This window comes from Anas platyrhynchos, chromosome 3, assembly GCF_047663525.1.
Source record: "Anas platyrhynchos isolate ZD024472 breed Pekin duck chromosome 3, IASCAAS_PekinDuck_T2T, whole genome shotgun sequence".
Classification (NCBI taxonomy): Eukaryota; Metazoa; Chordata; class Aves; order Anseriformes; family Anatidae; genus Anas; species Anas platyrhynchos.
This window is the reverse complement of record NC_092589.1, coordinates 25299039-25313613: the sequence shown is the minus strand read 5'-3', so window position 1 is coordinate 25313613 and position 14575 is coordinate 25299039.

Genomic DNA, 14575 nt, shown 5'->3' with positions numbered 1-14575 from the left:
AAATCATCCTATTATGCCTCAGCGCTGTTTCCTGTCAAGAAAGTCTACAGAGAGCCAGCTGTCTGAGCTGGTTGTCTTGGTGCGTTGGATTTGTGCAATGTCTCTCTGGAGTTTTGTTTTGGTTCTATTATTTAATATTTATGACCATCATCACTAACCTGCCAGCTGAGCAGTCATAGCATCCTGCCTCCAGACAAAATCAGAAGTTTATTCCTAGCGCACACAACCCCTGGAAGCCTGTGTTTGCCACATTACGGACTCTTTCAGCTTGGAACTCTTCTGTTTAAATTAACAGGATGAAGCAAAAGACAGAGGGAGAACTGCTAGAGAAAAAATAAAACAAGAACAAGAGGGTGCACAGTACTCCTACTTAGTCAGTGATGCGGTTAAACAATGAAATTCATTTGATCAGTTCATTATTCGTTCCAGCCCATATAGCAAGGCTTAGGGAAAGCTGACAATTCAGGTTTATCCATTAATAATAATTAAAAAAAAAATGTGATGGGGAAAAGGGGGAGGGGGAAAAAAATCCTTCCTCTTAAGCTGCATGGAGTAAACTGCGTCACCTTGAAATTACTCATAGCCCGCTGCCTATCTGTCAGAATAATATAGAAATACTGGGAATACTAAATAATTTCAATGTCACTGTGAAGAAATATATTCATGCTAAAAGCAAAAATCTGTAATTACATTATGATTTTAATGTACATATTTTTTCATCAAGAATGTCAGAATAACCAAATGCGAATTAACGCTCCACACAATTTGATTACACAACACCCGGAGAAATCCAGGGGATGACGGGTTTCAGCTTCCTGTATCAGACAGTCCAAAACACAGCAGGTCCAATCCTGCCAGCGCGGAGCAAACTGAAAGGCTCAAGAAGAGAAAAAGAGTGACATGAGGAGGAGTCAGTGGTTAGCAGGGGGAGGAGGAGAGTAGAGAAGAATCCCCAGAATTAATCAATGGGGAGGTAATAGAAATTTCGATGCCAACAGTCACAGCAGAGTAAGAGAAAACCAGAACCAGCCTAATTACCTGGTTGGGTCCTGCCTCATTATTTCAGCCTAGCATAGTGGGGAAGGAAGGCATGCACATATTAAAGAGAGAACAGTTGGAGATTTACATATATTTTATATTTTACCCAGTGATTAGAAGAAATTTAGACTCTTGCATTGTTTCTCCCTCTGGGGATCTGTGATGGGTTTTGTTTAACCACAGTTCAAAGGAGGAGAGCAGGAGAGGCTTACTTACTGCCTGAAGGAGAAAGAAATGTTTTTCCATACTGTACGCTACTCCTTGCAATGCAGCACCAGGAATGGATGTGTCAAAGAACAGCAGCTGAGGGAATTATGAACTCACTTGTCAGTGAAAACTACAGCATCTCATCATCTTTTCTAAGGAGACATATATTTTCCAGAGGGAGACAGTCTCCAAAGGGTGTTACTAGTAACCATATACTTCCAGAATCACCTTACAAAACTGAAGATTTTAATAAAAGCCCCTACATAAAACTTCATCCACAGGCAAGTTTCAGAAACTTCTTATCTAAACAACTTTATGAATGTTTCTTCCCCACTGACAAAGAATTCAGGAGACTTGAGGAATGTGAAATACAAATACCTGACATAATGAACAGCTGTCTACAGATAAAATGAATTTGCCAAACCTGGGAACACTGAAGGAGGGTATGGGCAGGGCCCTTTCTACCTAACAGGCACCCAAATGGGGATGCAGACAGGCTGAACTAAATCACTTTTCACCTGCACCTGCTGAGTGGAGCCAGCTCCTTCACGACCAGGTGAGCACCAGCAGCTTTCCCCAGGCTGTTCCCACCCCATGGACCTGTGCTGCTCACCCTAGTTTCAGTCTCTTGTTGTTGTTCTGAATGTTTCTGTGATTTGAGCTGAGCACCTGAGGCTGCTTTAGCTGTGCCAGCTTGTGTGCTAACACCGTGAAGCCTTTTGGTACACTACTGTCAACCTGGCTGAACGATGTCACCTTTCTCCAAAGCCAGTCATAAATAGGGCTTTAAAACAATGTGGCAGAGCCACTGCAACTTCAAAAGAAGCATGTTCCCATTAGCCTGTTTCTGATCTCATCGTAGTCACAAGCTCTCCCTAATGCTGTTTATTTTCTGTAATTTGTCGGATCAGGTTTTTCCCTCAAGTGCATTTCACGCAAGTATTGCTTCTACACACAGTTGATTCAAAACAGCTAAAGGAAGCAGGAACAGGACAGTAAAGCATGCGCTAATAGGTAACAGGCCCAGGGAGAAAGTTCAGAGAGTAACTATTTCTTTATAAACAGAAATCACCTACAGGCAATTTTGCTTGTTTTTAGGAGCTGGTTAACTTTGGTATTTATGAAAGTATTAAGCTGTTCCTTTGGTAACAACCATAGCAAATGCTTCTTAAGGTGGTTGTGAAATATGGACGTTTTTCTCTAGAAATAGTCTTTAGAAGTAATAGAAAAAAAGAAATGTACTTCCTGCTGTAAGTATACCATCAAGGCAGCTAAGAGAGCAATCAAAGTTTGCTTCACATTTCAACCTACATTTTCCAGTAACTCCCCACTAGGAAACTTTATTAAATTTAATAAGTAAATTTAATTTAGGAAGAGTTCTGCTTTCACTGTATTTTTCTTCCCTCATGCTTTCCTAGATGGTTGCTTTCATAAGAGCTTCTTTGGTTTGCTTTGTTTCCACGCAACTTGAAGTCATAAACCAATTTTCAACTAGTGTACATCAATAAAGAGCTCCAGTTGAGCTCTGCTGACTTTCACTATTTTAGAACCCCAAACCTCCTCCTTTCCCCAGACCACCAAAATCTATGTTATCAGCTTTGATGTCTTCTAGGGTGCTCAGAGGCCTACATACTCTGTATTATTTAGATTAAGCTCCAAAGGAAGACCTCTCAAATTGTGAACATAATTATAGATTCAGTTTTCTTCCATAATTCTTGAATTAGACAGGCATTTGCTTCTGACTGGAAGATACACTGCAACTTCAGCACTCTGCTACACTCGTCTGCGTACATCGTTATCCCTTTGCCCTCACAGCTCCTTTTGCAGAGGGTTAATAGACGATGCATCCATGCTACGAGGAGTTCTGACAGCACTAGGACTAGGACAAATGTTGTAGCAAGATACAGGGTAGGATAATTAATAATGACCATTGAAGCTATTGCTAAATGTAGTGGAAAGCTCTAAAGAGAAACCATACGTTGTGACAATGCTTATTCTTGATTTTGTATGGGTGTGCAAACTCCTTATCCAACTGCATGCTAATTTTCAAAATTAAGTAACTTTCCAGGGGTTTCACAGCCCAAAATAACAACCGTACAATCTGTTTCTTCCACTAAATGGTCACTTCTGATGATTGTGTTTATATACATGATACATATTAGGCACACATCTCTCACACTCAGACTGGAGAAAGCTGGAGTCTGGAAGAAGTAGAGACCTTAAAATGTTCAGTGTAGCAAAATGCAGGTTTACCTCCATTAGGCATTAAAAACATTACATTTAGTACATCCCCTGTTTAGGTGTACTTCTGATATTCTTATAATTCCACGGTACAAGACACAAGAGAGCAAAATCCATTGGAAGACCAAATGTAGATTAGATGCTCTAAAAGGAAATGAAGCTCAAAAAAATCTGATCACAGCATATTTCAAAATATAACTGTAGATCTGTTCATAAAATAAACTTTTATGAAGATGCAGAAGGCACACTTTCCCTGCCTGTTTTCATCAAGCACCCTTTAGCAGCTAGAAAGAAAAGTGGCAGGAAATAAAGTAAAACGAAAAGTGAAACTGAGCACAGTTTGTTGTCCTGAAGAGGAAAATGGTTTTGAATTTTAACCGTGGACAAATACAAAAGGCAGAAAAATAGGTGTCACCCCCCAAGCAGCAGCTAAAAGTCAGACAAATAAAAAACCTGGGCCACACGTACAGACCTTTGTGCTCATATCCATGTTTTCCACAAAACTGTGTAAGTGACCCACTCAGAAATGTTATATATGCAGACACAGATGGAAGTCAGTGAAACATTTTGCGGGATCATCCTGAGCACACAGAGAGAGAAGAAGGGGAGAGAGTTTTCTGAGTGCACTGCTGCCTGAACAGAGCAGCTTGGGTTGCCACCAAAGGAGCTGTTTCCTATTGTCTGTTTTCCTGCTGAAGTCCTGAATGAAGTTTAATCCATTTTTGATTACAATTCCTTGGACATTCTTGTCCACAAAACTGTGCCAATTCCTATCAATATTTTGACAGAAATAAACCAGAGGATCTCAAACGCTGGCCAACCACTAAGGTAAAAATTTATATAAAATTGTTTCATGTATACTGAGAGAGAGAAAAAAAAAATCTAGCAGATTTCTTCAAGACATCAGGCTTTTATAATTCAAAAAATGTATTTTTAAAAAATGTAAATAAATAAAAAATAGTATTAACATAAGGGAAGATAGTATCTCAAAATATACTGATGAAACACCTAATGAAAAAAAAAAGTGTGAAGCATGGAAAAAGGGATCCAGCCTTGGAACTCATGTTACTTTGAAACTTAAAGCTCTCTATTACACTCCTCCCAAATCCCAAATTCCAGTATTGTCCTGGGTAAATCACTGAAACCTTGTGTTCTCAGCACTTGAAATCACTGAAATCCTGAAATCACTGCCTGAGGCTTGATTCTGTTCTGTCCCACATCTCAGAGCACAGGGAGGCTATGTGCTGTGTGCTCTGATGTGCTATGAAACTTCCATTCGACACTAACACAAGCCAGAGATCTTGAAGTTCTTAACCTCAAAAGGATTTGTTAAACATTTTCCTGCATTCATTGATTTCTTAACCTCAGGATGCTCAAACAATGTAATGTGCGTGCAGAAAGACTTCCATTGCTTAAGCAAAAACAAGGACCTCAGCCTGTACCCTCAACATGCACAGGTTAAAATAAAATAAAAAAAAAAGTGTCCCCTAATGTTTATTTTTCCAGACCAGGATTTCATGGGAAGCTCTGAAAGTGTCTCTTTTAATTGCTTCAGAACAGAGAAATATATAGAAGCTGCAGACTTTTCCAGAAAAAGGAAATCTGGCTCTTGTCTGGCTGAAGTTACCACCAAGCTGAAACGACTTGAACCAGAAACCTTGCCAGGAAAAAAGAAGACATACTTGGTGCATTTCGCTATGCAGCCTGACAAAGTATTTGCTTACACATTGTAACTTTCGAGAACTGCACTGTTGATTTTAACTCATTTCCTCAAATAATACTCAGTTATTGGCAGCAGGTTGCTTAATACAGCTGTGCTAGACGCTGGAGAAGAATGGGGCTTGTAAGAAGTGCTTTAGTAACGGAAGAAAAATGCATTTCTCAGCTGTTGTTCTGGCTTATATCTTGCACTTATAGTCCATCACGTCAGGCGTTGGCAAGTCCAGGACTGCTGTCACATCGTTTCGGTCAGCTGGGCATCACCGGACAGCCGGCCTTCCGCAGACACATTTATCTTTGAGATGAGACCAGTCTTCATTCGTAAAAGTAGAACAAGGGAGACATCCAGCGGCTGGACCGCTGAAGTGTTTTTTACCCTACCTAGAGACAAACTCGGGGATGTTCTAACATGTATAACAAACCATCCCTACACCAACCACGAGATAGAGACACCCCCAAAAAAATTGTTCCACTGGCTGAAGCACTGCTGTCATCCCTGCTGTATATTTTTCCTGCAAGCTACAGACTTCCTTGGTGTACACCAAGTCCCACGTGTGGGCCTCACTTTCTCTTGCAAGATTACCTTCATCAGTTTGATTCTGAGCTCAGGGACTTGGTGCAGGTCTATTAAACTCTATGGAGCTGTGGTGATTTGTGTCAGCCCAGAAGCTCATTCTAAATGTCTCACCATCCATACATGTGTTTTTTCACACCTACCATCTTCTATTCTAATATCCTCTCTAACCGTAACCCTGTACTACTTCTTGTATCTGTACAGTAAATAGACTTCCCTCTCACTACTGAGAAAATTCCAGAGAATCAACGTGGTAAATGCTGCTATTCAGTGGTTTGATCTTCATGTAAGAGCAGGCAAAAAAGATACTAAATTTACTACTATAAACTAGTGGTGTCTACAGAACTAGTTATAAAGAGTTTCTATCTTTACAGTCACATCTGACCTGTTTCTTATATGTAAAAATACAGCTTCTTTGGAAACACAAATGGGCACAGTGGGGCTTAGAAATTCAATTGTTAAGACTTTGCTAGTAAATTATCACAGCACCTCTGTGTGTGGCAGCATACAAATTACGGGCTGGTCTGTCAGATTTGCTAGGTTGTGCTCACTTACCTTGCTAGTATCTTTTGGATCTCTCTGAGAGCTGGAAGTAATAAAACAACTGCACTGGCTCTAATGCATTCCTTCGTGCTGGTGGACGTCTCTGGGAGGATAAAATTAGATCAGTAGGAGAAACTCTTTGCATTCCTTACAGAGCCTTAGAGAAACGCTGAGGGATGGAAGCCTCAACAAATGTGGATGTTGGCTGCACTGAATTTGAAGTGCATATATAAGGCATTTCACATTCTTTAGTGTGCTTTTTATAAATCTTCTGGCAGAAGTCTAAGCAAGTGGCCCAGCTGGAGTTACCGATTGTAACTTCCAGAAGCCGAATTTGCCGAGTTCCAGCGCCTGCTGCTTGCCTTGCCTTGCTCAGTTGGAATGGCTCCCTGCCCCACACCTCCCTGCTTGCAAAGTCCTTACTTATGCTCTAGCAGCCGCCACAAGCAGAGCTCCTGTGGAAGGAGCATCGCGGGCAGTCTGACATTACAGTATGAATAAGCCCTACAAAATGGTCTGTGATGGGACTCTGCGTGACACAATCGAGGACACAGTATCTGAAAAGTTTAAGGACTGACCCCAGGGGATATTTGTACAGATCAGTTCTGCAAAGACTGAATTTGTTTAGTGAAGAAAATGCTGTATGGTATGCTGCGACTCAAAAAACAGCAACAACAAAAAAACAACCACAAACCAACAACATATACTATGTTTAGATACTTTTGGGTGTACATAAAGTCCATCTGGTTTGCCTGCCCAAGGACAACCCATCCTCACCAAGAGGTTCCTTGTCTAAGGAACCACAGAGGATCACAGTTCGTTGTTCCCGTCTCCTACCAAAAGTGATGTGAGAGGCACAGAAAAAGATCCTTCCTCCCCAAATCTTCCCGTCGCTAACATGAACACAAGTCCATTGAGTGCAAAGAAAAGACAGCTTTTTCTCTGAACAGCAACAATACAAGCAAATGTACGCTTTTAATTCCATATGATGGCCACAGCCATAGCTTTCTACGGGGACGTGTTCCCAGCTTCCCAAAGTGGCCCTGCAAATTTCTGGCTAATCTGGACAAGACTTTTTTGAAGGATTCTGTTTGTCACCTGTCTGTAACAGCTGCAAGTGCCTGTTTCAGATACTTCAGGGGTACAGAAGTTGTTCTTTCTCTGTGAGGACAGCTGTCTGCCAGATCAAACCAGAAAAGAAATGACTGAAGATGAAGGCACAGAAAATTGGGTCATTATAATAGAACGTTCTTCCCTCTGATTTTTCAGTTCTTGGATCACCTCCTTACTTCTGCTTTGTGTCTGACATGCTATTGGTTAGACTGCAACATCTCCGCTGCAGCAAGTGCAGCTTCCCAATTTTTTGTGCTCAGATATAGAGCTCTTGGGTTATCTTGACTCGTCAATAGAATCTGTAAGCATTTGTTGTTTGGAGAGGATGTATTTCAAGATCAGCTATCTTCCTACTGCATGCACCATAATTAGCTTTTAATTCTGTTGATGACACATTGAATATAGCTCCATGATGTAACTGGTGGGGCATATGAAGATGTTTCTCACTGTTCAATGTGTTTCCATTACTGATCTCTTCCAACCAGGAGCCTGCAGTCTCTGGTATCGTGACTCTGGTATCCTGGTTGATAGCAAACATTGCTTTCCTGAGGCAGGATTTATTCTCTTCTGTAGCAACTTTGCTAAGAAGGTAGGAAGTAAGTTATGGTTTAACATGTATCTGATCAACACAAGCTTGAATGAATTGAAATTGGCACCTCAGAAGGGCCAACTTCTGTAGCTAGTTGAAAATAATACTCTGTGGTGTGAGTAAGGATTTCCCCAACTTAATAAGTTAACTCTATTTCTAGCTTCAGTTCTGGGTGAAGTTCTCTTTCTATTAAAGATTTAGTTTGGAAATGTCCAGAGCAGCCATGATAGTTTTCTTTGAGTCATTTGGTTAGGTTATCTGTATTTTTAAAAACACTACTTTTTACTACTGTACTTGACTTGCACAAAAGCTTCACCTTAAATTTTTCTAGTTCCTCAAATGAGCAGGTGGAAGTGGTATGGTTTGTCAGAAGGAAACTGCATTCATTCTGCTATAACCCTCCTCAGACTGTAACTTACTTGCTACCAGAGAGATATTCAGAAGATTCAGTACATATTTGTTTGCAGAAATGTCTGAAACAACCCAAATCCTGATTCTTAGTTGTCAGGGTGTTTTTCTTAATATTCATTGTCAACATCTCCTGATGTAAAGTTTGCGGTCCTCAGCAGCCCAGAGCTTCATTCAATCTTATCTATCACATCCTAGATAAACACTGTGATATGTACACTATTATATCTATGTTATGTGGTCATTTTAGGCTGTTAAAAAACTTTTCCTGACTGTAGACTGAAGATTATGTTCAGGTTTTGAAGTAGAAGCGCTTTTCTGGGAAGTCACAGAACAGTGGTTACAGGATCTGGTATCTCTGAACTCTCTGTACTAGATCCATGCATGATATTCAAATGGAATGGGTAGGACTGTAAATAACCAAGGAGAGATGGAAAATTTCACAACTGCTTCTAGAGTTAGTGATTAATTCAGTGTTTGTTTCATAGTTAGGACACTGTTCTTGAAGGCAATATTTAAAACGGAGTTCCAGAAATCTAACGTATAGTATGTCATCAGGTACTCCAGGAAGTAGGGCCAGAATTTATTGCTGGCTCAAATCATTACTGCTGTATGATTGTGAACCTTCAAATTTTACGTAGCTAAGGCAAAAGGGTGAAGGTTTGTGATGGAAGTTAGAGGCTGTTTTTAGAGGTATCAATTTGTTATGCTTCTCAGGTATTTATTAAAAAAAAAATGTAGCAGAGGAAGACTTGAGAATAGAAGGAATGTAAAAATTTATTTTGGTACATAGCTCTTCTTCCTTATGTATGAAAAACTTTTGTGCATTTAGTGTTATTTTATATTTGGCGTTTCAGATAAATTACCTTTATTACAGCCTGCTCTCCTGAAATGTAAAGCACCAGTTTGCTTTTTTTTTTTTTTTTAATGAATGTGTTCCATGTCAAAACCTTGAATTCAAATTCTTTTTTTTTAATAAGGCATATCAGCTGTGTTTTGTTTTTTCCTCTATAGGCATAGAAAAATTAAACCAGCAGCTATCTCCACAGAGGTAAGTAGAAAGGGAAATGATTTAGAAAATTACTAAGAACCATAATTTGGCTGCAGACATAATCTTTGAGAATAAAGTAGGCTTTTCCAGTTTTATTTTTTTCATGTTTTACAACTGTCACTTCAGAATTATTCCTAGAACAGTGAGAATTCATTCTGCTCTGAGACCAGAAATGTAAAGGTGTAAATGTAGAGGTGGACCTTAATTCCCTCAAGACTGCCTGGGAATTTCTAGAACTCAAGAGATACAAATATATTTTCCATGCAAAACCTCTCCAACTATGTAGGCTTGCTCGTAAGATTGCACTGAGTGAGGACTGCCACCCAGAAAAGAGGCAGCAGTGGCAGCTGGGCCCTTGGCAGAAGAAATTGGCATCGATTATTTGAATATAGGTACTTACGTTGACTTGGGTTTATACCTCTGGGTGGAGCACATCCACACGTCCTTGTGCGATGGAGAACTAGGAACAAAGCAGCACTACGTGAGCTGTGCTGAGAAGGAGGGGTGGCAATATTTTTTCTGGTAACCAGCAGGACGGGCAAAAGTTGACTTTTGCATTGGATGTGGAGTGGGATACAGGGAGAGGGGGGCAAATCTGGGACTGGGAGGAATTTAAGGGCTGCGGGACTGCTTTTTCTTTTCACCTGCTGCCTTCACCATTCCTGCCTCCAGGCCTGGCCCTCCCCCTGCCCGAAGCAGGCTGCAGCTGCTGAGCGGGACAGACAGCTGGGCTCCTGACACAGTGCCAGGCCCCTCCGCTCCGCTTTGGGCGCTGAGGTTTTTGCAAGGTGGAGGCCAGGCCCCTTGCAGCTGCTGGAACAGGCAGCATAATGAAGATGAAGTAGTCAGCTTCCTTCTTGCTCCTCTCTTGTGCTGTTGAAACAGTTACCAGTCAGCCTTCAGATATAGTTGAGTTTGTCATGTTAGCATCCTTGACTCGGGAGCTTTGTGGCTGTGTGGGGTTTTGTCTTCTCATGTTTCACGTTCACCTTCTCTCTGTACTGTTCTCCCTTTGCACTGTGATGGGAAGTGGCTTGAGCTGTTTGCATAGGTTGAAATGGTGCTTTGAATCCACCAAAGAGGGTCTATCTTTCATTTAAGAAGATGGAAATTCATTTATGTAGAAAATCTCATTGTTCCTCCTATCCTCAAAACTGCAGGTGGTACTATCAAACATGGGGAGCATGAGCATCCTTCTAAACATCTTAAAATCCATTCAGGAAGGTATTTTGAAGACTGAAGTTTGGGCTACATCCAGCAAGGGGAAAGAGCTGTCACTCAGCTCAGATTGGTTTATAAATTCTGCTCTCCAGAAAACAACTGCGGATTGAAATAGGGCTACTTCTTCTAGCAGCATTGGCAATACTATCAGGGCTGTCTGGCACTGCACAGGATATTTCTTCCACGGAAGAAAACTAATCCTAAGCAAGATGTTTTCAGTGTGAGTTATGTTCCTTAAAGTGCTACTACAGCAACTCAAACAAGTGGCATCATTTCTCAGTGTTTTCAAATAAGCTAGCCTGAAATCAATATGGATTTATTCCTTGTCTCTTCCTACGGTATCCAGAGGGATGCTTCCATTCCTCTTTCAGACACAAATGTCTTGATTTAATGCATTTTATGTATTGTACCTGCTTGTAAAACAGAACATGCATTTGATTGACTGTCTTGAACAGTTAAATCCTTACTCCTTGCTGACTCAGTGGTGACGGATAATTGCCCCTTATGGATCTAGGTGTCTACTTGTGATGCTACTTATTTAAAGTCTTATTTAGCTGTATAAGATTTCCAAAGGCTGTATTTAGTGGCTTAGATTTTAAGGACTTCTTGAATTTGTAGTTTAATAATAAGTCAAATTTGGTTGTAGTGAGAGTTAATTTTGCTGGAGTATATGACAAGGTGACTTTAACTATGTTTCCATACCAGAAACAGATACTTTCCAAAGCACTTCAGTTATGGCTGGAATATAAGTTCTGCTTTTCAGTGGCATTGCTAATTAAAAACTAGCATTTAGGTGAGCTACTTCTGTTTTCAGTTTCAATTAGATCTATGATCCAAAACATAGATCTATGTTTTGGAGCAACTTGAGGAGGTATGGCCTTTAGCACAGCAGTTTCTGTGAGCAGGGACTCTGGGGCAACTTTGGTCCAGAAATGAAAGTTTCACCAAGAAATGGCTCTTGAGCAGAATAAAATGCTTTGAGAATGATCAGCAGATTCTTGGTTCTCCTGACAGATACAGCTACTATGTCAAAGAGCCTTATTCCCAAGAAACAGCCCAGCCAGCAACAGCAAGCACTGCATTTAGCCTTGTTAGAGGACACTTACTGACCGAACAGCAGGTACTCAGCTGGCTTGCTTAAGTATAACAAAGCAGGGGTCCTGTCTTACTTCTTAATACTATTGCAATAATCTGATATGCAGCTACTTGCTAAAACAAATGTTAAAACTATTTCTGATTATCTGACACTCACTTTTGCACTACTCACTGTGGTACTGTACCAAATAATTGCCCGCTAGCCAAAAGCAGAGTATGTATCAGAAGTGAGTCTGGACTCACTCAAGGTGGTTATCATCCAAATCTCTGGCTTGTGTGAGAGTTCCTGCCTGCAGCAAGACATGCAGATTCTATTATTAGCCCACAAACACTTTGTTAGCATTAAACTTTGCACTACAAGCAGTGGGTTTGGCTGCTTTTTGCTAAAAACAGGTGATTACTTTGAGGAAAAAGGGGAGGGGAGTTGATGGCAGGATTTATGACTGGCACATACCTGAATTTTGCGCTCCTGCAGGTTGTTGTAGGATTTTACTGTGTCTATATCTAAGTGTAGATAGTTGGAGACAAACACTAGCTGCTGATAGCTGTTGGATTAAGTTTTGAGAATTGTGACACCAGAATTTGAAAAATCTTCACTATATAACAGGTGTTTACCATTTTTAAGCTTCTAAAGTCTACACCTTTCTTTTCTTTCAGACAATATCTAATCAAACCCATTTTCATGCTGGAATTAATTTATCTGTGACTATTTTATATATGAAATAAAGCTGTCAGTATGGACCACTTCTTTGCAGTAGGCTGAAATGCATTCTACCTAGTGCACAGAGTGGGGCAAGGATGTGCTTACTGACGCTTACTGTCCGTGTTCATTATCATTGTCTCAAATGGCAAAGCACTGGGAGATGTATTTAAAAATAAAGGTCTGGTGGTGGCTGGCTTTTTTTTTTTTTGTCAAGCTCCCACTTGTGACTGAGCCTAGATGGGCTGCTGTAACATAAGATTGCTAAATAGACCCCTGCTGTGCTTCCTTTCACTGAGGCTGGGCCCTTTCAAGGAGATCTGCTCCAGAAGGGAGACAAAATTCTACTTGCATCTGAAAATGGGTTTGGCAGGCATCATATAGCAAACTTGCTCCCCACTTACTTTAACTGCACTGTGACTGAACAGTCCCTAGGGAAGTATTCAGTTATAGCAGTATATGGCAGTGCTCCCTGGCACCACAGCAGATGTCTGCATGTGTGTTAAAGATGAGAGAGGATGATCTCCAGCTCTGAAATATAAGACCACACAGGAGACAGAAGTAAGACAAAAACAAATGGCCAGAGATCAAGGACTAGTGCAAGAGGGAGCACAGTGGTGCCTGCAAGCAGCTGTTGCTGTCAGAGGTAAGCAGATTCCTCCTGGAAAAGCAATGTGAGTCACCCGTGTGCCCTGGCTACCAAGAGGGCCAACCATATTCTGGGCTGCACCAAGCACAGCATTGCCAGCTGGGTCAGGGGTGCAATTGTCCTGCTCACCTCAAGTCCTGTGTGCAGTTTTGGATGCCACAGTACAAGAAGGACATAAAACTACTAGCGGGCATGCAACGGAGGGCTAAGAAAATGGTGAACAGTCTAGAGGGCAAGATGTGTAAGGAGCAGCTGATGCCACTTGAATTGTTCAGGCCAGACAAGAGGAGATTGAGGGGAGACCTCGTTGTGGCCTACAGCTTCTTCACGAGGGGGAGTGGAGGGGCAGACGCTGGTCTTGTTTGTCTGGTGACAAGTGATATGACCTGAGGGAAAGGCACGAATCTGTGACAGAGGAGGTTCAGGCTGGATGTTGGGAAAAGGTTCTTCACTGAGGAATGGTTGTCAGGCACTGGAACAGGCTCCCAAGCGAAGTGGCCATAGCCCCAGGCCTGCTGGAGTTCAAGAAGTGTTTAGACAACACGTTCTCAGACATGATTTGATTTTTGTGTGGTCCTTTGTGAAGCCAGGAGCGTGATGTGATGATCCCTGAGGGTCCCTTCCAGCTCAGGACATTCTACAATAACATTGAACCTTCTAACCTTTTCTTTCTGAGAAAAGCCTATTTTAGATCAAGTGAATGACTATTTACTGCCTATCTATTCAGAACTGACCAGCCTAAACCAAAAATATTTTGTAAACACAGACATAAATATTGACTAATTAAAGCTGTTACAGGTGAATATAGAATATGTGCTCAGTACTAATCTGGAAGCAGTCAGCTGTACTAAAGAACTCAAATACAGTTGAAGGGTCCATGTCAGCACTGCAGTCAAATCTTGCAGGGAAAGCTCAGAGCTACTGGGCTTTCCTCTGCTAGCACCCAGGTGCAAAAACACCAGGCCAGAGTGAAGGTAGTGAGAGCTCTCATCTCTGCTCAGAAAAATGGCTGAAATTGGTCCACCAGCAGTCTGCCCTAATGATGTTCTGTCACGGCTTATAGGTGGTTTTGAGCAGTAAAATTCAGATGTGCCCAGCAGCAGTGTTGATTTGCCTTCTGCAGACAAACTGTGGGAAGGAGCAGTAACTGCTACTTAACAGCTCCCATTCCACTTCATATTTTAAACTAACACTAATCTATGCAAGTGTTATTAATGGATTATATTTCCCTATGCTTGCAAGGTAGGGAAGTGTATCAGAAGTGATTGGAGAACAAATCCATACTGAAATCAGTCATCTGGTTACAGTTTTAAAGTGTCTGAAGCTCAGCTGCACGTACTAGGTACTGCTGTTGGCAAAAATACACTACCTTTCAGGTTTCTTTGAGCAGTTTACCTTTCACCTGACCTCTGTAACAAATCCAACAT